The following is a 22,670-nucleotide window of genomic DNA, read 5'->3' as shown; positions in this document are numbered from 1 at the left end:
CATAATATTACTTTTTTGGGTCCGTCTTTCATTCTTTTCTTTTTCATATCAACTGTCTTGTTTTCTTAAGTTATCTAAATTATAGTTGGGTTTGTCATGTTTTACTATTTAAATTTGCTACTTATAGTTGAAGTTAGCATTAATATTGAGAAAATTATAGCACATTCTATGATCATTCTAGATGATGTAATATTTATTAATTGATAAATAAATATATCAAATGCTTGTATAGTAAAAATATGGAGGATAAGGGATACAAAATCAGCTTTACAGATAAAATACATAAAAAGTAATTTTAGTAAAAATAAATAAAGGTAATATTCCATTCAAGGTTGATGGATAAGATTATAGATGAAGACATGCATAATGGAATTGCAGCTGGTTGGATAAAGTGTACATATGCATTTTGAGTCATATATGTTTGACTCATACTTCGGTAATTTAATAAAATTATTTAGAGTAATATAATTATATATAGAACAAAAATAAAAATATAAAATATATTCATAGAAAATAAATTGAGATGAAAATATAGAACATTATATCCTATAACATTATATATTTTGAAAGAAAAAATTTGTAGAATGACCATATATCCTATAACATTATATGTAAATATATTGGATATAAATGGTATGCAAAAGAATGAGTTGAATATAGAAGAAGTAAAAATATTGAGATCAAGTGTGATAAAACTAGGAAGAAGGGTGCATTAAAATAATTATAAGAGTGACATTGTTTAAGGATGAAGTTAAGGGTTTCCTCAAAAGAAATGGATAAACTTATGGAGACTGGACTTTTTAGGTGGTATGGATATATAGAAGGAAAGTGCCAAGAAACATCAAGAAAAAGATGTAATTTAATTTTTGTTAAAGGATTTAGGAAAAATAGGATAAAACTTAAGATATCAGCAAGTCTATTATTGAGTTATGAAAGAAGTACTCAGGATATCCAATAAGCCTTTCTATTTGGATAACGAGCATCCTTTTAGACAATGGATATCCAATTATCATTAGTTTTCCAGGTACTTTTGTATTTTCCTTTTTTAAAAAAATTTTGTGTATGTTTTTTTATTTTGGCTACTATCATAATAATGCATGGATATATTAGACTTTTTAATGGGGATGCTTTATATGGCCAAAGGTTTTAAATAATGTTTCATCCTATTACAATGGACTGCATCGAAATAATTATTGAAAACATTATTGACCATTATAATGATTTTTATTTTTCTCAAAAAACAACTTCTCAAATTTTTAATTTTAAAATAATCATTGGTAACGACTGTTGCAATGGTGTTGTAATAGGAAATAATGGATAATAATGAGAAAAATCTGGAATTCACTTTCATTAGATAAAGTATTATTTTTTGGACTAAACAATCATTTTTGGGGAGAATGTTTAGGTAAAAAATGAATTTAAAAATATTATTTTATTCAAATGAAGGTACAATTAAAACATATTGATCATTGTTTACATTATAACAGTATGTTATAATGATTAAAAAATACTAAAAAATAATGAAAAAAATTGCCATTATTTTTACATTAGCTTATCTCAATAACCCTTAATTATTATTTAAGACCATTGTATGGCAAAGTTAGTGAAGTTTCGTATAGACTAATGAGCTAGCTATTATATGCGCCTGAAGGCCAATAGTAGTATTTAAAGTGGCTTATTGGAGTATTAAAATTGCTCATTCAGTCGCAAGAAAGCAATTGAATTATGGATAAATATGTTATATCAAATACTAGACTTTATTCTTGGTGATGCTTCATTATGTTTCATAGTCTAAATGGCTACAACTCGAGTGGGTTGATTGGGTTGAAAACAACCTCTAACTTAACCAACCCGACCTTGGGTTAGGATATCTCTAGCCTTTAACCAACCTAATCTAATCTCAAGCTAAATTCCGATTAGATTAGGTTAGATGGGTTTAGTTTGTACCACCTTGATTGGGTGAGATCGGCTTGAATAGATATTTTAAGATAGAAAAATGTTTTAGATTTTTTTGTTAGATTAAATATCTATTGAATTGAGATATCAACTATTCATCAATTTCAATGATATACTCACAAATAATTTAACATGACTACAAATATAAATATAAAAATATAAAAATAATCTACATAAACTATATTTTTATTTATAAATAATTGGATTGGGTTTACTGTGAACCCTAAACTAAGCTACTTGAGATCGAGTTGGATATTTATTCCCAAACCCAATCCAAATTTATAAGGCTTCAATCTAACCCCATGCAGTGAATGGGTTGGAGGGGCAGGTTTAATTTGGTCGAGTCCTTATAAAGTTGCACCCCTAGTAATCTAACTAGCCCATAGTTTCAGAACCTTTTCTTTATGTATCTTTTTAACTGTCATCTAGATTTTTTTAATAGAAAGAAATTAGCAAATTTATTATATTATTACTCAGGAGTAGAATTAGACAAAGACTGTCTTGGGTTTCTGATGTATTGAAAACTAGCACGCTTCATCTTTTACTATTTGAATAGCAGCAGTGTCCAAAAGTGTGCACTCTAACATAGCATTAAATTATGTTTCAATCTATGTTATTAAAAACACTTCAATCGATCCAACTGATTGTTCATTAAATATGTACAAGCATACATATTTACCCATACATCTACTAGCTACTGGTGTGTATTCTTATGTTTAATTTCCTAAATTTTGTTTGTCAATTTTTTTTCCGGACAGCTGGATGCTTGATACTTAATGTGGCCACATAACATTCGGTTCAAGGAAAACCTATATCTTTTTGATAGGTTCTTGTAACTTCTTTTGGATGTAATCTACATCGACATCATATATCTAGCAATTACTAATATCGTTGGCAGTGGGTTTAGAGTCGGCCAGAGCGTTGTGGGCTTGGCCTTAACCGTGATGGGTTAGACTGAATTATTTTGAGATATTTTATAGGTAAGAATATGTTGCTTGGAGTTGATTCAGGTTTGGCTTCCCTTAAGCTCGAATGGAAACCATTCTAGATCATAAAAAACATGCACACAAGATACAATAACATATTCTAAACTCATCATAGGTAATATATTACTATGTTAGTTAACGCATTTCACTACAAGAAAATTGGGCATTAGCGACGCTTTTTTTGGCCATTAGCAACGCTTTTAAGCGTCGGTAAAAACCATCCTGACGCTATCCCAAGCATCGGTAAAGCGTCGCCTATGCTACAGTGGATAAAACATTTTCAAAAGCGTCGGTCATTAACGACGCTTTTTAGCGTCGGTAACGTACAATTTAGCGACGCATAAAAGCGTCGCTAATTGCAATTTAGCGACGCTTTTTAGCGTCGGTAACTAGCGACGCTTTAAAGCGTCGTTAAAGTCAAACCTACCGACGCTTTAAAGCGTCGGTAATAGTTAAAACACCGGGATTTTAACGACGCTTTAAAGCGTCGTTAGAGTATAATTTTTTTAAAAAAAAATTTAAATTTTTTTTTAAAACTCTGTTTACAAAATCAAAGGCATTCACACTAAACGAGATTATACTCATAGCACAATCAAATATATTTATCAAAACATTCATATTGTCAAATTACATTCATATTGTCAAATTACATTCATACTGTCAATTTACATTTGCAATGTACTTCCACTATGCAATGTCCTGGTCATCTCCAATATGCAATGATCCCTCCCCGGTGAAGCAACTCCACATCTCTTGAGGTGTTGATGATGGCATCCAGAAACTTGGTATATTCAGTGACATCCATCTCGTGTCTCCTGCAACTTTGCTCCAAAGCAATTAGGTTTGCAAAAAAGAAGTTCGTTGACTCATCAACAAAAATGGCCGGGATTCCCAACACCCCCTGATCCTTACAGAACGTAATGTCTAGAAAGCCAGATGCTGACTTGCTCCCCTTGATTTTCACTCCAGCCTCTGCAAGTCTAGTAATGGGGGGGAGGGTTCTTGGGAATACCTCTGAACTCGAAGAATTGGTACGGCGCGGCAACACCTTGGAGAGCCAATCCCCAGTCTTGTCGATTATTAGGGATAAAGCAGAATAAGTAGTCCTTGATCGTTTACTGTAGCTTGCTGTGTTGGTCACCTCTGATTTTGGGAATCGCCGGATCCATCGGTGGATCAAGTGGAGTAAATGATCCACATCGAAGCCTTTGGCGGGCAGCTCTGGCTGTGGACCTCTCCAGAACGATGGCGGAAAGTCATCGAACGCATCGATGGCAGCATTCAGAAGGCGGGAGCTATCCCACTCTGGCATCCCCAGTGTTTCGAGGAGATGCTGGACAATGAAATACGGAAGTTGATTTTCTAGCAACATCAGGTCTACAAGAATATGACATTTGAGGCACACATTATCGTCGAAAAGCGATCTGAGCTCCTCCGCTTGCAGATCCTCGTTAAACATTTGAAGGAGGAAACATCCATCAAGTAGAACAAACTTTGACAAGAAAACCGCATACTGTCATAACAGAACAAACTTTGACTGAAAAAAAGAAGCTGAAGGACAAGAAAAAAGAAATAAAGAAAATATGGTTATTATCTGATAAACAAAGTTAAATTTTTAATTATAAAGACGGTGATACATAATCACAAAAATTGAAAATATACCTAGGTGTTGATGAATCTTTGGGTCAAGAACTTGAGTGATGGATGCTAGAATTTGAATCAGAGAATAAGCGTGAAGAATCTTGGATCTATAAAAGAATAGTTAAAATAATTAGAGAAAGAAATTACAGGAAAATTTATTATGAGAATCACCCAATTAATTCTACCAACATGAATCACTCAACATTTCAGAAGCATTTCAAATGAGAATTGGAAGGGACCATATTCTCAAAGTTCTCACAGTGATGGATATAACTTCCTCTTAGGAATCTCATGAAGATGATAATATACAATTTACCCAACAGACTGAAGAACCTTCTCCAGTATTATTCACATATATGGATTCAGAGGAGAGATGCCCATGTACCTTGTTCAAGCTCAAGCAAAGAAATGGAAGGCCATATATTTGGTCGACAGTATGATGGGTACCTAGATGATAGAGTCCAATTGAAGTGATCAATAAACATAAGAGAACACATGTAAACATATGATTATAGATAAAGTCATAGTACTAAGAAGCAATTTCCTTGAAAAAAAGAAGACAAGGAAAAGGCACAGTAGCATTGAATGTAATGAATCAGCTTGTAAAGCTGTTCTGCATGACAATCATGATTGCCATGTTGGAGATGATATGAAACTGATCTAGTTCTTAGATCACATGAAGAACATGTAAGCCACATTATTGGTGCAAACATAAGGATAAAAAGACACCATATGTGTAAAGCCCTGTCAACATACGAGTATGTGTTGGGCCAAAAATCTCCTACAAATCTCCATTCAATGTTCCATATCACCAGTGAGTTATCAAATCAGAGTTCAAAACATTCAGTAATGCTTTAAACAAGATAATAACGGGAGGCACAATTTCAGTAAAAAATAAGCAAAAAGAGCTTAGTCAGCTAAACAAAGAAGTAGAACAATAGATCGAGTAACACAAATGGTGGGAAGGAGGGAAATACAAGAGAACAATCTTGTTATCTATTAATCATGAGCTTGTAACACAATTTTTCCCACCCAAAATAATTAAACCTCAAAAGCACACCAAAAGAGCAGAGGAAAGACCTTCAAGCAATAACAATGCAATGGACCAATTTCGGTCAATAAAAAGCAACAAAAGAAAAGGTTAACTCCAAGAAAAAGAGAATTACATAGAATTAGATGTGAGACATCCAAGCCCATACTTTATCCTCGGATTCTAGTGATAACAGCAAGTAAATGAAGAAAATCCCAGGAATTAAGGAAGAATATAGCTATCCACCAAAAAGCATTAACACAAAATAGACAACGTACAGCTATAAATCCAAATTTTATAGATTATGAAAAAAAAATGTAATGATTTAGACGAAATATTCTGAAAGACTCTGGAGATGCAATGATAGAACAAAAACTAGTAAAAAAAAAAAAGAGTCAGGTTTCACTTTCGCCCATAAAGAGTCAGGTTTCAAGACCACATGCACAGCCATCTTACATAAGAAAGCATACCTCATTTGCGCCAATAAACACAAACTCAGACCACCATGGTCTTTTGGTATACAAATATTTGTTCAAGAAACTAGATGAAGACCCCTCCTATCAGAAGTATGTCCCCATAAAACAAAGCCCGAAAGCTCCTTGTCAAGTCTTGTATTGATAGATAAAGGCACACTGACACAGGATATACAACAGATAGGAATAGATGAAAGCACAAGTTGGAGTGAGGTTGTTCTACCAGCCAGAGATAAAGCCTTCCATTTCCAACTTGCAATCTCCATTGCCACCTTATCCAATAGAAAATTAAAATTCAAAGAGGCCAGAGGCATACCTAATAGAGGAACCCCTACATATTTCCACACCCCCTGCTCTCCTGCATGGAAAAAACCTTGCATATATTAGACTTAATTGCTCTTGGGGTTCTTGGGCTGAAGATAAGATGGGATTTAGATGTATTAATAGCTTGGCCGGCTATAATTAACAAGCATCAACAAGGGATTTTAAGTAGAATTCTATCCTTTACTATCGCCCTTGCTACTTGCATGTCATCAGCAAAAAGTACATGGGATATTGGAGGGGGTTTGGAAAACTCCCATCACAGCAGAAAACTCCGCCAGCCCCACCGCGTCGGCCCCACCTCTCAGGAGGGGCGGGAAGAAGAGCCAGTACCCGGTGCCGACGATCAACCCGAGTGCAAGCGGCGCCGCCACGACGGGGTGCGGCCGCCACCAGCCGGCCTTCTGGGCCTTCCTCTCCGCCACCGTGAGCAGCCCGTGGAGGACGAAGAACGCGGTTACCTCCCCGGTGGGAAGTGCCAAGGTGAGGTAGTGGAACATGAGCTCGTGCATGAGGCCGGAGACGAAGAAGGTGGCGAGGATGCCGGCGTCGAGCCCCCAGCGGGCTTGAACGGGGTCGTAGACGGAGGGGCAGAGGATGGAAGAGACCATGAGGTTCCAGCGGCGGCCCCAGAAGTCCTGAAGGGAGGAGGCGCCTAAGGGGTTGTTGAACTGGGGCTCCAGCTCGAGGCCAAGGAGACCGGTGGCGATCTTGGCAATGGAGGCGGGACCGAGATCTAGGATCAGGTAGATGTGGCAGCAGTAGATGGCGAGGAGGAGGTGCGGATGCATTCTATCACTATAGCGGTAGCTGGAGATGATGGTGGCCAAGAGGAGAACCCTGACGGCAGTGATGAGGCGGTGAAGGGTGGATAAAGATGAAGAGATGGGAGCTTTGGGCTTGGGTTTGGTTTGGATCTTGACAGGGAAGAAGGAGGTGAACAGGAAGGGGAGAAGGGGGAGGGAGGGGCAGAGGGGGCCGAGGCCGAAGGCGAGGAGGAGGAGCTTGAAGAGGGCGAGTAGCACGAGGATCGTGATCCAGGTGACCAACGTGGCCGGCACCGCCACGGCCAGCGCCGCCCCCATGGAGAGCAGGCCGAAGACCCCTCCGTAAAGCACGGAGGCGTAGAGGGCCTTCCAGCCGGCGGCGGCGCGGGAGGAGGCGGAGGCGGCCGCCGAGTTGTACCAGGAGTGGATGGAGAGGAGGAGGTTCCAGGAGGAGGAGAGGAGGAGGGAGTAGACGACGAGGAAGAGGAAGACCCACGTCCGCCGCTTGCTCAACGCCTGCATCAGCAGCGACTGCCCCCATCGCGACGACGGAGAGCGCTCGGCGGAGGAGAATGGATGAGATCGGTGAAAAAGGTTGAGAAGAGAGGGAGTCGGTCGGCGTGAGATGGGGATTTAGGGCTTTAGAGGGAGGGGGTCGATCGGGTTTTGGAGGAATGAAGTCCGACGACGCTTATAAGCGTCGTCGTGTTCTTCCGATATGCCGACGCTTATAGGCATCGGGGATTAAATATTCCGTTCGGTAATGTACCCAGACGCCAACGCTTAAAGAAAGCGTCGCTGGAAGCTTTTGTACCGACGCTTCTCAGAAGCGTCGACGGTTACTGTCCCCCAAAAAAAAATCGCCGACGCTTTTAACTAGCGTCGGCAATACAAAGTCGGCAAAAACCTTTTCTGTTGTAGTGAATTTCCTCTCTGCGTAAATCAACCTTGACTTTTTTTAAATGTTTCTTTGAGCTCTGCCATGGGCTAGGCAAAGTTGTGGGCGCTCCCTTTTTCAGAAATGGTTCAAATGTGTCATAGAATGATCAAGAGGCTTGCATGGGATATCCCTGACTGACTTGCTAAAAGAGGCCAAATTCAGCTAATGGTATAATTCAGTCCTGTTGAAATGGTATATACCATTTCACCTGAAAAAGATTAAAGCAAATTTCCTAAATCTGGTTGATCACCTCATTTTTGGCCATCTACATGAAAAAGTAAGCACTATGAAACCTAGTATAGTCCCTAATTCAATCCAGAAATATACCTGTAAAGTGAGACTTGGGGATATAGTGCATATGAAAATTCATGCGGGTTGTCACCCTTCAAGTCATCTAGGCATTAGAGGATTTTTGACATTAAAGGGGGCAACTTCTGTGTACTGGCGAACGACTACAAAGTTGGAGGCATCCATCACCCTTTTGCCACATCTTCCAAAGGCGTGGTATCTTCGGATGTTACAAAGCCCTCCGCAATACAGTAACTGACAAAATCATCTTCAAAAATTAGGCAGTCCTCAGGAAATAATGAAAAGAAAGTGAAGCACTGCTTAAGAGGAGGTGGTAAATCAAGATAGCTAAAGTACAATGGGCCCATCTTCTCTTTTGGATGTTTCGTAAAAAACCATGTTGGGTTAGAGAGAATTTTTTTCCATTCTGAAAGCCTTTTCTCCTTAGCTCGAAAAACTGTCCAATAGTCTGAAGAGCAAGCAGAAGGCCATCACATTTCTCTACAATTCCCATCCCGACATCACTCAACACATGCATGTCTCCTTCCTCACATTCCTTAAATACCATCCTGCATATTAATGACCAACTATCCTCTTGAGACAACTTCTCCACCCTATGGATGTATACTGCTCTCATTTGTCTAGTAATTCGGATATGGAGAAATCTTGGGACACGCACAACCAAATCTGTGGCATTTGGTTGAAGTTGTTCAGAAGCTTCTCATCTATATAAATCTTTTGAGCAAGAGTAGTTTTGCCCATCCCCCTCATTCCAACAATGGCAAAGACTAGGATTTTTTTGTTATCTTCCGTTATTAGCAAATCTGCCAACCTCCTTGTATCATCCTTAATTTTCTCTCCGACAAGATCAGGTTCGATAATAGGAGATGCTTTGCGGCTTATTCTACTCTTGTAGCGGTCACCATGAGGAGCAGCTATAAGATGGAGGTTATCTCTGCGCTTGGCAAGTTGATCAAGCTTGCGGTTGCGATTTCTAATTTTTTTGCCGATCTCATGATGGAATCTGACTTTGTGCAATCAAGCAATAGGAGGGTAGTAATAACATACCGACTCAGCACGATGAGATGAGGATGAGTTTGAGCTGAGAATCTTCTCGCCCTCGATCCGGTATTCATCGAATATGTTGTCTGCATCGTACATTAGATCTCATAGCTCGTTCAGCTAACGGTTGATGGCCTAGTCCTCAAGCCACTTGCGGAGCTTCTTGATTTCGTCGTGCACACCCAAGATCTTGACCACCTCTTTCTTTGCATAGGTTAACAGCATCTCACAGAAACTAAAGACGAAGGCATTCAGGATCATCGCCATTTTTTCAATGGAACTTCTACAAAGATGAGACACTAGTTGAAGGATGGTGGGAAGGAAGAGAGGAAATAATTGCCCATCCATAGCTGGCTCCCCCAAACTCCAACTTGCACCAATAATGGCCCCTCCACCTACTCGAGATAGTCTGCGACTGGTAGGACAAAGTGCCTGGGTCAGGCCTAAAGGACAAAGTGTCTAGATAGGGCTCTGGGTCCGGATGGATTTCCACCCTTCTTCTTCAGAAGATATTGACCTCTAATCAGACAAGACGTGGTTGAGGTGGTTTAGTATTTTTTCAGTTCGGCAGTACTACCGGCAAACTGGAAGAGGACCTTTATCATCATGATTTCAAAGAGATAGGATGCCTCGGAGCCGAGCCACTATCGACCGATCAGTCTGTGCACCACCTTGTACAAGGCCACGGTGAAGATCCTTGTCGCTAGATTAAGGGGCATCTTACCGAGACTCATTAGCCCAGAGTAGAGGGCCATTGTTGGGGGGCACAACATTTAAGATAATATCCTTATTGCCTAGGAGTTTATCTCCAACTTACAGAGGGACTCGGAGAGGAGTCTGATAGGCATCAAGTTGGACATTGAGAGGACCTATGACATGATGTGTATGTTGGGTGTTCGTACGGAGGTCACTGGAGAGTTTTAGGTTCCACAAGGATTGGATCGGGCTGGGTTATGGGGTGTGTGACCTCATTGTCTTTTGCCATTTTGGTGAACGAATTCCCCACTCAATTTTTCACTTCTGCAACCGGTCTTCGCCAGGGATGTCTGTTGTCTTCCCTGTTGTCCATTCTTTATTCAGATGCTCATTCTTTGCTCGGATGATGTCTCCCCTATCTTTTCAGAATCAAGGTGACGAAGGTCCTCTTCCAGTCTGCCGGTAGTGCTGCCAAACTGAAAAACTACTAAACCACCTCAACCATGTCTTCTCTGATCAGAGGCCAATATCTCCTGAAGAAGAAGGGTGGAAACCTGTCCGAACTCGAGGCCCTATCCAGACACTTTGTCCTTTAGGCTTGACCCAGACAGTTTGTCCTACCAATCATGGAATATCTCGAGCGGGTGGAGGGGCAATTATTGGTGCAAGTTGGAATTTGGGGGAGCCAGTTGTGGATGGGCAATTATTTCCTCTCTTCCTTCCCACCATCCTTCAACTAGAGTCTTGTCTTTGCAGAAGTTGAAGCGGAAAAATGGCGATGGTCCTGGATGCCTTCGTCTCTCGTTTGTGTTGGATGCTATTAACCTATGCAAAGGGAGAGGCTGCCAAGATCTTGGATGTGCTCGATGAAATCAAGAAGCTCCGCAAGTGGCTGGAGATGATACAAGATGTTCTTGCTGATGCAGAGAATAGATGCCTCGAGGACAACCAGGCCATCAACCGTTGGCTAAATGAGCTGTGCGATCTCATGTATGATGCAGACGACATCATCGATGAATGCTGGATTGAGGGTGAGAAGCTTCTCAGCTCAAACTCATCCTCATCTCGTCATGCTGAGTCGGTACATTGTTGCTGCCCTCCTATTGCTTGCTTGCACAAAGTCATATTCCGTCATGAGGTCGGCAAAAGAATTAGAAATCTCAACAGTGAGCTTGAACAACTTGCCAAGCGTAAAGATAACCTCCATCTTACACCTGCTCCTCGTGATGACCACCACAAGAGTAGAATAAGCCGCAGGACATCTCTTATTGTTGAACCTGATCTTGTGGGAGAGAAAATTAATGATGATACAAGGAGGTGGCGGATTTGATGATAAAGGAAGATAACAAAAAAATTCAAGTCATTGCCATTGTTGGAATGGAGGATAGGCAAAACTACTCTTGCTTAGAAGATTTATAATGATGAGAAGCTTCGAGACAACTTCAATCAAATGCCATGGATTTGGTTGTGCATGTCCCAAGATTTGTCCGACATGCCACAATTTTCAGAGCACATGAGAAAATTCAAATAAAGCAAGATCAGCGGATGCCAACCCAAGCCAAGCGATGAGCAAAGGAACGAAATCTTTGTGTGATTCTTGGCAAACCGAAGAGTGTCTTCATTTGGGCATGACACATCATCAATCCATGGCCAAAAGAATGATCAGCAAATGCTTGGCATGGCTGGGAAGGAGTCCGCGTCTCAGCCTTCGGCCCTTCCATTTCTTCCGCATCTCATCCTTTCGGATTCCAGCCCTCTGTGTTCCGCATCCTAGCCTCTCGCCTTCTGCATTCTAGCTTCCAGGATTCCGTGTCCGAGTATCCCACGGCTAGCTAGGATGCGCATCTCGAACACCCGATCTCATCCCAGGAGAATTCCAACATCCTTAGTTTGGAGTCCTCGTTTGATTTGTTAGGAAGTTTATTTTGAATTCTAAAAAGTTTTCCACAAAGAAACTGTAAGGGGGAGAGGTCGTTGTAAGGGGGCCTTCTCGGGCTCTATCTTCTACGGACCGAACTGAAAAGAAAAAAAAAGGGGGGAGACATGACATTAATGGCTGGCTGATTACTTTGGTGAAGGGTGATGGATGAACCCTTGACATGTTACTTCCTTGAAGTAAACTCTAAACTTTTGTTCTAGTCAATTTATATCTATTGATATGTTTTGGTTTCTTGCATGTTTATGTTGTCGATAGTTTTCTAATGGTTTATATCTATTGATACATGGATTACTTTAGTATTTGGTTCGTCGCAGACGTATCCAGCATGATGAATGCTTAGAAATTGAGTTCATGTGTTCAAGTAATATATTCCATGGTTAGATATGTTCTACGTTTGAATCTTTAAATTAGAAACCGTAGAGTTTATATCTTGGATGTAATATTATCAAGGGAGAATTCGGATCCCTAACCATTATTATATTATTGAACTTAATCTACTTTTTAGTTTTTCTCAACTTCAAGAAACCATCTGAAATTTCGATAATAATGCATAGGCTGCTCCTTGAGGAATCGACCTCGGACTTCCGAGTTTTACTACTTGTGCGATTCTCCTGCACTTGGAAGAACAGTTTTGCGAACGCATCAAGTTTTTGGTGCCGTTGCCGGGGAATGGCTGATTTGCTAGCATATTTTCAGATCCAATTAGAGATTTAGTTTAGGTGAGTTTCAGCTCTTAAAAAAAAAATTGCATGCTAAAGTGGAATAGGGACGACACCGGTCGATTAAGTCGTACAATTTTTGACAATCCCTTGGGACCCATTTCCGAGGTTCCTTCGTAGTGTCTCACACCTTGTGAGATGGCTGATTTAAATGAAGATGCAGGGAGTCACCATGATCGAAAACATGAACCCCCTATTATGACTTTGAGACAATACCTACAACCTACTAAAACTAGTCAGCCTTCATGCATGATTTTTTCTGATAATGTGGACATGTTGACATCAAACCAGGGGTAATTCAATTGCTATCCAAGTTTTACAGGTTAGAGTCCGAGAGTTCTTATTTTCATTTAAAGGACTTTGAACAATTGAGCATCACATTCAAAGTGCCAAATGTCACCGAGGATGTCCTCAAGCTGACGTTGTTCCCTTTTTCTCTAAAGGATAAGGCCAAAACATGATTGAACTCCTTGCGGCCTAGATCAATAGAAACCTGGCAAGAGATGCAGACAGAATTTTTGAAAAGGTTCTTTTCCACACAAAAGGACCAACTTTCTAAAATGGCATATCAGCAATTTTCAACAAAAAAATAATGAAACCTTTTATGAATATTGGGAGAGATTTAAAGACCTTCTTTTCTCATGTCCTCACCATGGATTCGAAACTTGGAGAACTATTAGCTTTTTCTATGAAGGTTTGTCTCCACAGATGAAACAATTTGTAGAAACCATATGCAATGGTAGATTTTTAGAAAAGAAACTTGATGAGGCATGAAAATATTTTGATTCCCTTGCTGAGATTGCCCAACTTTGGGACAATGGGGATAGAAACAATAAGTCTTTACCAAAGACTACTAGCTCTAGACATGGAGGCATTTACAACCTCAGAACTAAGAATGATCTTAATGCTAAAATGGCAGCTCTCACTAGGAAGGTAGAGGCAATTGAACTTAGGAAGGTTGAGCTCGTCAAGACCATAGAGCTCAGAAATGAATGTTGTGGGATCTACGATATATCTGGTCATTCTACTGCAAATTGCCCCACCATATCTGCATTCAAGAAAGTCTTCCACGATCAGGCAAACGCTATGAACTCCTACCATAAGCCTTATAATGATCCATTCTTGGATATCTATAACCCTGGTTGGAAGAATCATCCGAATTTTAGGTAGAGAAATGATCGTCCTCAGCAGTCATACCATCCAGCTCCTCCACCTGCACGTCCTACTTATGCACCACCACCCCCTCAAAAGCCGAGTCTCGAGGATACCTTGCAATCTATACAATTTTTTCTACAAGGTCAAGCCGATATCAATGCTCAAAGTACTCAAAATTTTGAGGATATAAAAAACCAATTGTCAATGTTGACTACGGTCCTAAGTACTCAAGAAAATGGTAAGCTTCCAGCTCAACCCCAACCTAACCCACAAGTGCATGGTAGTAATAACACGGCTCCTTCTGGTTCGCATACAGAGCATGCAAAGAGCATCATGACTTTGCGTAATGGAAAAGTCATTGATCGGACTGTCCCGTTGGGACTGCAAGTCACTTCTAATTCTGATGTGCCCAAAGCTGATGAAAAGAACAAAGAATAAGTTGAGGTCCTAATCTTTACCGAGAAAGTCAAATGTCCTTTTCCCCCACCTTTTTCACAACAGTTAAGGTCGTTGCAAAAGCTTGAACCATATTCTGAAATTCTTGACCTTTTTAAGCAAGTCAAAATCAACATACCTCTTCTTGATGCAATCAAACAAGTGCCCTCATACGCCAAATTTTTGAAGGACTTGTGCACTATCAAGCATCGATTAAATGTTAAGAATAAGGCATTCTTGATTGAAAATGTGAGTGCTATTTTGCAGCACAATATTTTTCTTAAGTATAAAGATTCGGGTTGCTCAATCATCTCATGCATCATAGGCGACTTTAGGATAGAGCGAGCATTGTTGGATTTAGGGGCTAGTGTGAATTTGTTGCCATATTCTGTATATGAGCAACTTGGTTTAGGTGAGTTGAAGCCAACCTGCGTTACTTTGTAATTAGCTGACAGGTCAATCAAGATTCCAACGGGGGTTATCAAGGATGTGTTGGTCCAAGTAGACAAGTTCTGCTTTTCTGTTGATTTTATTGTATTGGACACAAATCTAGCTTCAAACTCACAGTCTCAGATTCCAATCATTTTAGGACGTCCATTCCTTGCAACCTCTGATGCATTGATTAATTGTAGGAATGGCGTCATGAAGCTTTTCCTTGGTAACATGACCTTGGAACTGAACAGTTTTAATGTGTGCAAGCAATCCAATGACCCTGAAGAGAGTAAGGAGGTTGATTGGGTTGAAACCATCGCGAAAGAGTATTTTCTAGCTACAGCATTTAACGACTCATCTGGTGATCGCTTAATGGACTGGTGCTCTAATGGCACTGATTATGATAATTTGTTGGTCATGCCTATTGTGGATAGTTTGGATGTCATGATGGTCAATGGGTGGAGACTGAAAGTAGAGAAATTTGAGCAGTTGTTGCCTCAAGATGCAAAAATAGTACCATCTCATGAGCAAGCACCTAAGCTCGAGTTGAAACCCTCACCAAAGGAACTCAAGTATGCCTTTCTTGGATCTGAGGATACTTTTCCTGTAATCATCTTGTCTGGGTTTGATCATACTCAAGAAAGAAAATTACTTGTGGTTTTAAGAAATCATAAAGGAGTGCTAGGGTGGTCTATTACCAACTTGAAGGGATTAACCCCTTGATTTGCATGCATCGGATACATTTGGAGGACAATGTTAAAACCACAAGGTAAATGCAACACAGGTTGAATCCTACGATGAGAGATGTGGTTAAGGCGGAAGTCCTCAAGTTGCTTGATGTGGGTATCATTTATCCACTCAAGTCGTGCTTAAGAAGATAGGTTTGACAGTAGTTGAGAACGAGCAGGGTGAACTGGTCCCAACTCGTGTCCCGACGAGTTGGTGCATGTGTGTTGACTATCGAAAGCTAAATTTGGTCACAAGGAAGGATCACTTTCCTCTACCCTTCCTAGACCAAGTGTTGGAAAAGAGTTGCAGGGCATGACTTCTATTATTTTTTTGATGGCTATTCCGAAAATTACCAAATCGAGATTTCACCAGAGGATCAAAAGAAGACTACCTTCACTTATCCTTTTGGCACATTTGCTTTCCGATGGATGCCATTCGGGTTGTGTAATGCACCTGCAACATTCCAAAGATGTATGCTCAACATCTTTGAAGACATGAATGAGAAGTTTTTGGAAGTGTTCATGGACGACTTCTCCATTTTTGGCGATTCATTTGATGATTGCTTGTCACATTTACAAGCGGTCTTAGCTCAATGTGTGGAGAAGAATTTGATACTGAATTAGGAGAAATGCCACTTTATGGTACCAAAGGGAATTGTCCTATGACATATTGTTTCATCGAAGGGCATGGAAGTCGATAGAGCTAAGATCGACTTAATCATCAAGTTACCTGCACCCAAGACGGTTAGAGATTTTAGATCATTTTTGGGTCACGCCGGATTTTATAGGAGGTTCATCAAAGACTTTAGTGTCATATCTAGACGATTGTGCAACCTCCTATCCCTTGATACACCGTTCAATTGGACTCAAACTTGTCAAGATGCATTTGACAAGTTGAAGTCTATGCTTAGCACCGCACCTATTGTGCGACCACCTGATTGGTTGCTACCTTTTGAGATTATGTGCAACGCCAGCAGCTATGCGATAGGAGTTGTCCTAGGACAACGTAAGGATAATAAGCCATATGTCATTTACTATGCGAGCAAAACCTTAAACGATGCTCAAATGAATTACACCACTACCGAGAAGAAATTGCTTGCAGTAATATTCACATTAGATAAATTTCATTCTTATATCCTTAGCGCTCCTATTGTTATATTCACGGACCATGCAGTGCTAAAATATTTGTTGGCCAAGAAAGAGGCCAAACCACGCTTAATACGATGGATACTTCTACTCCAAGAATTTGACATCACTATCAAAGATAAAAAGGGAGTAAAGAATGTGGTCGCTGACTATTTATCACGGTTAGTTTTTCATAATTTGGTGCCACAATTTTTCATCAAGAACTTATTCCCTAAAGAGCAGTTGTTTGCACTTTCTACTATGCCATGGTACGCTGACATTGTAAATTTTCTTGTTACGAACCGGATTTCGGAGCATTGGGGATTGATAGATAAAAAAGATTTCTTGCGCGAGGTGAGGAGTTATTACTATGACGAACTCTATTTGTTTAAGTATTGCAATGATCAAATCTTTAGACGATGCATACTGAATCATGATATACAAAGCGTACTCTCTTTTTGCCACACTAATACCTGTGGTGGACACTTTGCCTCCAAGAAAACCGCTGCAAAGGTTTTGCAATGTGGGTTCTATTGGCCTACAATGTTTAAAGACGCCCACAAGTTCTGTAGGGCATGCGACCCATTTCAACGTATTGAAAGTCCAACTCGTAGGCAGATGATGCCTCTTCAACCCATTATTGTTATCGAGATTTTCGACCGTTGGGGCATCGATTTCATGGGCCCATTCCTACCATCTTTTGGATACGAGTACATACTAGTCGGCGTTGATTATGTGTCCAAATGGGTAAAAGCTACCGCTTGTAGGACCAATGATCACAAATCTGTCCTAAATTTTTTGAAAGAAAATATTTTTTCACGATTTGAGATGCCTAAGGTCACAATTAGTGATGGTGGAAAGCACTTTTATAATAAGCCTTTCGAGACCTTATTGAAGAAGTACGATGTCACTCATAGAGTTTCTACCCTGTATCATCCGCAAACAAATGGCCAAGTAGAATTAGCCAAAAGGGAGATCAAGCACATTTTAGAAAAAATGGTGAATCCATCACGAAAAGATTGGTCCTCAAAACTTTTAGAATGCATTGTGGGCTTATTGCACCGCATACAAAACTATTCTTGGTATGTCTCTCGAACGGCTAGTTTATGGAAAAGCGTGTCGTCTGCCTGTAGAAATAGAACACAAATCATATTGGGCCGTTAGAAAGTTGAATTTTGAGTTGCAAGATGTTGGTCTAGTTAGAAAGTTGCAATTGAATGAGCTTAATAAGATTCGCAGAGATGCCTATGATAACGCTAGAATTTGCAAAGAACAGATGAAAACTTTACATGATTAATCAATTTTGAAAAAATCTTTCAAACCTTCGCAAAAAGTTCTTTCGTATGATTCCCACTTACATCTATTTTTCGGCAAATTAAAATCGAGATGGACAGGTCCTTTCATTATCAAAACTATTTTTCCACATTGGGCAGCTAAAATTGAGAATCCACGGGATGATAAGATTTTTAAGGTGAATGGATACAGGTTAAGACCTTTTCTTGAGAATTTTGCAGATGAAGAGGACTCCTTTTTCTTGGGGGAGCCTTCTTATGACTGAGCATGACAGCAAAGGTATGTGTATATTAGTTAGAATCATTTTTCCTTTTATTCCTAGTTTTCTTCTTATTTTGCAGGTCTATCTTTTTTGGATATCAACACCTCAAAGTATTACTCTCCTCTCTAATGTTATTTTCTTTATTGTCTCTCATATATCATTTTCCTTGTATCCACTGCATTGAGGACAATGCAATGTTTAAGTTGAGGGGAGGGAATACTTCGTAATAAAAAAAATTGATTTATGCTATTATCCAGTGATTACTGCAATTTTTTTTGAACAAATGCACATGTATTTTCATATTGAGTTTGTGCAACTATTACGGCAAGGAACATATGCATACTATGACCGATCAGAGACCTATTATTAGATCCCCACACATGCACTTCATGATAATAGGAAGGCCTCAGGAGTTTACATTTGTTAACTGCATTTTTATGAACCTTATCTGTAAAAGAAGTATGAGTATCCTTGTTTGTACTTTGAGGTTCATGATTCGGTTTTCACATAAAGATAGAGATTGGATATCCCAGCTAGATCACTTAGGTGTCTCATGATCCAACCTTGGTTGACTTAAAGTCACAATGCAGTCACGTCCATAAAAATATTTATGTGGTTCAGTCTATCTTCTCTTTTTGTGTGTTCACTTTTACGAATAATAATAATAATAATAATAATAATAATGAAAAGTCTGGCCTCGTGGTGTAGTCTGGTTCGAGTAATTAAGCTCGAGGGGTGTTTCACCTAATGCCTTGAGCCAACTGGATTGGGAGTCATTGGCCGAAAGCTCTTTACATGGACCCTACTAGAGCCTAATGGGGTTAGACTGCTGAAGTTGTCATATATATATATATATATGAAAAAAAAAAAGCATGAATGGGTTGGTCGGACTGAACCCAGTGACATGTGGAATGACTGGTTTGACTCCATTGTGTTGGACTTCTGTTTACTCGGGTTGTTTAGTTGGGATTGATAGCCCTTTCTTTACATGCGAACCGTTCTTGCCAAAATTTAGTCAACAAGTGATACTCTGAAAATTTGGTGGATCAGGTTTTAACAAATTGTAGAATATACTTGTGAACTTGAGTAGTGCGCCTAAAATTCGGGCGGTGCCCTGTTGTGGTGGAGATATTAGTACTCTGAGAAAGTCATGCACAATACACTCTCATATTTTTCTTGTTTTGATGGTTGCCATGCTCGATCATATTATATATTAATTACATATGTATTTAGCTTCAATAAAAAGTCATTAGTTATCCAACATCTTTTGTACTCTCATTTTATCGTTTGCTCGTTAATTGCTAGAGACTAGCAATCAGCTAGTTGGAGGGTGTGATGAGAGCACAAAAGGACGATCTACACACCGCTTAAATTAGTATTATTGCTAACAAATAACGATAAAATTGATGAGTTAATATTATATTTTTGTTTGGCGCAGGTTATCATAAATCAAAGATAAAATGTGCATTTGGTACAGATTGGGTTCAGGAAGATGCATAGCCCAAGCCGCGCGTGCCCAATCTTGCCATGGCCTGGTCGAGAAACCACTGGTTGGAAACATTGCATTAATATACAATTATGAGTTCAGAGACTAAATAGGAAAGTCTACACCAAGTCTCTCTGGTTCTCATGTAGACAAAGGATTGATGACAGCAAGATACCGCTGTTCCAGTTCTCATTGTTTCACAAGCTTAAGCAGAAGAATTTAGCATTTTTTGCTTCTATTAGCCTCCCACTAAAATCACTATTGATATGCCAATGCCCACAAGGTGAATGGTGCATCTTGGAAAAGAGAGAGATTCTCTCCCAGCTCAAGTCCTTCAAGGTACAAAGCAATCTCCAATGAGCTACCATTCACTTGGGAGGAGTGGGAAATTAGGATGAAGATTCTGGTAACCTTTTGAGGAGCTTTACCCTCCACCATGAAAAGATCTTAGCATCGGAGATTTGTAATGTCAAAGCCATGCATTTGAACAGAACTTCAGTTATTAGATAGAAACAACTTCTGTCCAGGCATGTAGTTGGATCGTGATCATCATTCTGGAGAACTTTTTTTCATCAACTTTGTTGTAACCGATGATGTCTTTGCAGGTGAAAGTTCGTATGTATTTGATTTATAAGTTCTATTTATCTATTATCATCTTTGTTTTCATACCTTTTCTTTGCTTCTTTTGCTATTGAAAGGGTATGATCCAACCTCAAAGTTTTTCCTAGAAGCAATGAGACTGGAAGATCAAGCACAGGTATATAGCCCATCTATGATATTATTTTTAATTGCCCTAATCGTGAACAAGCATTATCTCAAGTTTTGAGTCTCTAATGTTCTTAACCAGCAAAGCTGAATCTATACTTCTTGTTACTACCAGTGCATATGCTGCGTGTACATGATCACACAGCACATGGCTCTCTTTGAGATTTCAAGTAGTTCACAGGCATAGGCAGCAGAATTCAGCATGTCACCTTCCGCTTGCCACCGAGCAGAATTAATCAGATGGATTTTTCCTCTTCATGCAAGCATCTTTAATTGTAGTTTATAGGGTCATGAGGCTTGAAATTATTTCAGAAATTTTATTCCATGCACAAGATTCTGCATTTTTTATTGCTTTCATAAAAATTGCTGCATCACATTGCATAATCTTTTAACGGAGCAGGGCATGAAAAGATGGATTGGTTGTGAAGCAATGTACATACAACAAGTCGCTTGCCTTACCGATCCTTCCTTGGAAAATAAAATATCCCAGCAGGTGAGAATTGTACATATCTAATTTAAACATGGCATTCTAGTAGTTATGTTCTTTCTCTTTTTCGTCTTAATCGTTTCTTTTGTTTTTGTAGTTTTTCATTTCCCTTTTCCCTCAAGGATATTGTGTTAGAGGTACTGGAATCACCTTCACACAGTCACAGAACCCTTCGATGGTACTAGAAGGAACCCTTTCGACAGAGCACAACTTAAAAGCACTTGTGAGATGCCAATGAACTTCTTTTTTATTTATGAAATTGTTTAAAAGATGCTGTTTCTCACTGGACTCGTGGTTGCAGGATGCAGAAGCCTTGCAGATACGAAGCATGCCTCGTTCCTGAACAATGCATTCAGCATGTCTGCTGTCTTGATGAACAAGTTCGGAAGCATTGGCTTCTGCTGGTATCCCACCAAGCTCCATGGAATTCTTTTGCACTTCCTGCACTGAAAATCCTGTTCCAACTTTTAGATGTTCGTTCTGAAGTTCCGATGTATTGCACATCAAAATGGATTTTGCACGTCATCAAATGTAGAGTTTCGGAAGATGTCTTTATCGATATTATTGAGGTATCACACCATGTGGAAAACTCCCATACACCCGATATGGTCTTGATATTATTGTGTTGAGATGATTTCGCTCTCTGCCGGCAGCATAAATGGTACCGTATCTGAATAAAAGGTGGGAAATATTTCTGGGATAGTTTTGCGGCAATGTCTCTCAACCTGAGCCTGAGTCCTGCCAGTTTAGATTGTTTTTTCTTTTTATGTGTGTGTGTGTGTGTGTGTGTTATGGCTAAGCTTTTTTGTGGGATTATTGAATGTCTGTACCTTTGTTTCCCCAGTTAACATTTGGATGCAGGTGGTTTGGGTTGATGCAAGATTCAGCTTGGGCCCAATAGTACGTGAAATATTCTTTGAAGTATATGATTTATATCACAAACCCGATGGGTTGATGGAGCCGGTTAGACTGAAAATGGATGGAATATAGACCGGATACTAATAAAAAAATTTGGGAAAAATTATACAACTATAGACCACTACCTTCGTGTACTTGTGGACATTGTACATGTAATGCAGTGGGAACTGTCAGTGAGGCCCAATAGAAGGATTATGTGTTCAAATTTTTAATGCGACTGAATGATTCATACGACAGTATAAGAGGTCAGATAATTCTTATGAGCCCTATAACCTTCTCATTAGTTTTACAAGAGGAGAGGCAAAGGCAAGCACGTACATTAATGCTTCTTACCTCTAAATCCTCTGCATTTTCTGTGGCACATACAAAAAGGAGAGAAAAGTCTGAAAAGTCTGAATTAGTGTGTTATTATTGTGGAAAAATTGGACACACTAAAGAGAAATGCTATAGGTTGATAGGATTTCCATCCAACTTCAAATTTACCAAAATCAAATATGCAAATCCCAACAGTATTCCTGCAAACATATATTCAGCAAATCAAGCGGCACTTCACATCACCAAGAACCCAATCTTCCATGAAAGGACCAAACACATATATTCAGCACCACTGACTCCTTCCAAAATCTTCCCGCTGTGTCTGCGTTGCCGTTAACTCTTCCCAGCAATGCAGCCTCTTCTCATGAGCGCTCCAATAGCTCTCTCAGTTCAAACAATCATAACGTTTCAAACGGTTTAAATGTTTCATAACAATAACTGTTGAAATGGA

At 39.6% G+C, this 22,670-nt stretch overlaps 1 non-coding gene across 1 annotated transcript; it reads right to left on the bottom strand.

The window, feature by feature from the left end:
- Nucleotides 1-13,368: 13,368 nt before the first annotated feature.
- On the bottom strand, nucleotides 13,369-13,477 carry LOC113461974. Its single transcript, XR_003384224.1, has one exon. It is a non-coding gene; the product is annotated as a small nucleolar RNA R71 (small nucleolar RNA).
- Nucleotides 13,478-22,670: the final 9,193 nt, after the last annotated feature.

This window comes from Phoenix dactylifera, unplaced genomic scaffold, assembly GCF_009389715.1.
Source record: "Phoenix dactylifera cultivar Barhee BC4 unplaced genomic scaffold, palm_55x_up_171113_PBpolish2nd_filt_p 000371F, whole genome shotgun sequence".
Classification (NCBI taxonomy): Eukaryota; Viridiplantae; Streptophyta; class Magnoliopsida; order Arecales; family Arecaceae; genus Phoenix; species Phoenix dactylifera.
Note: the sequence above shows the minus strand (reverse complement) of the source record. Positions and strands in the feature narration are given on the sequence as shown.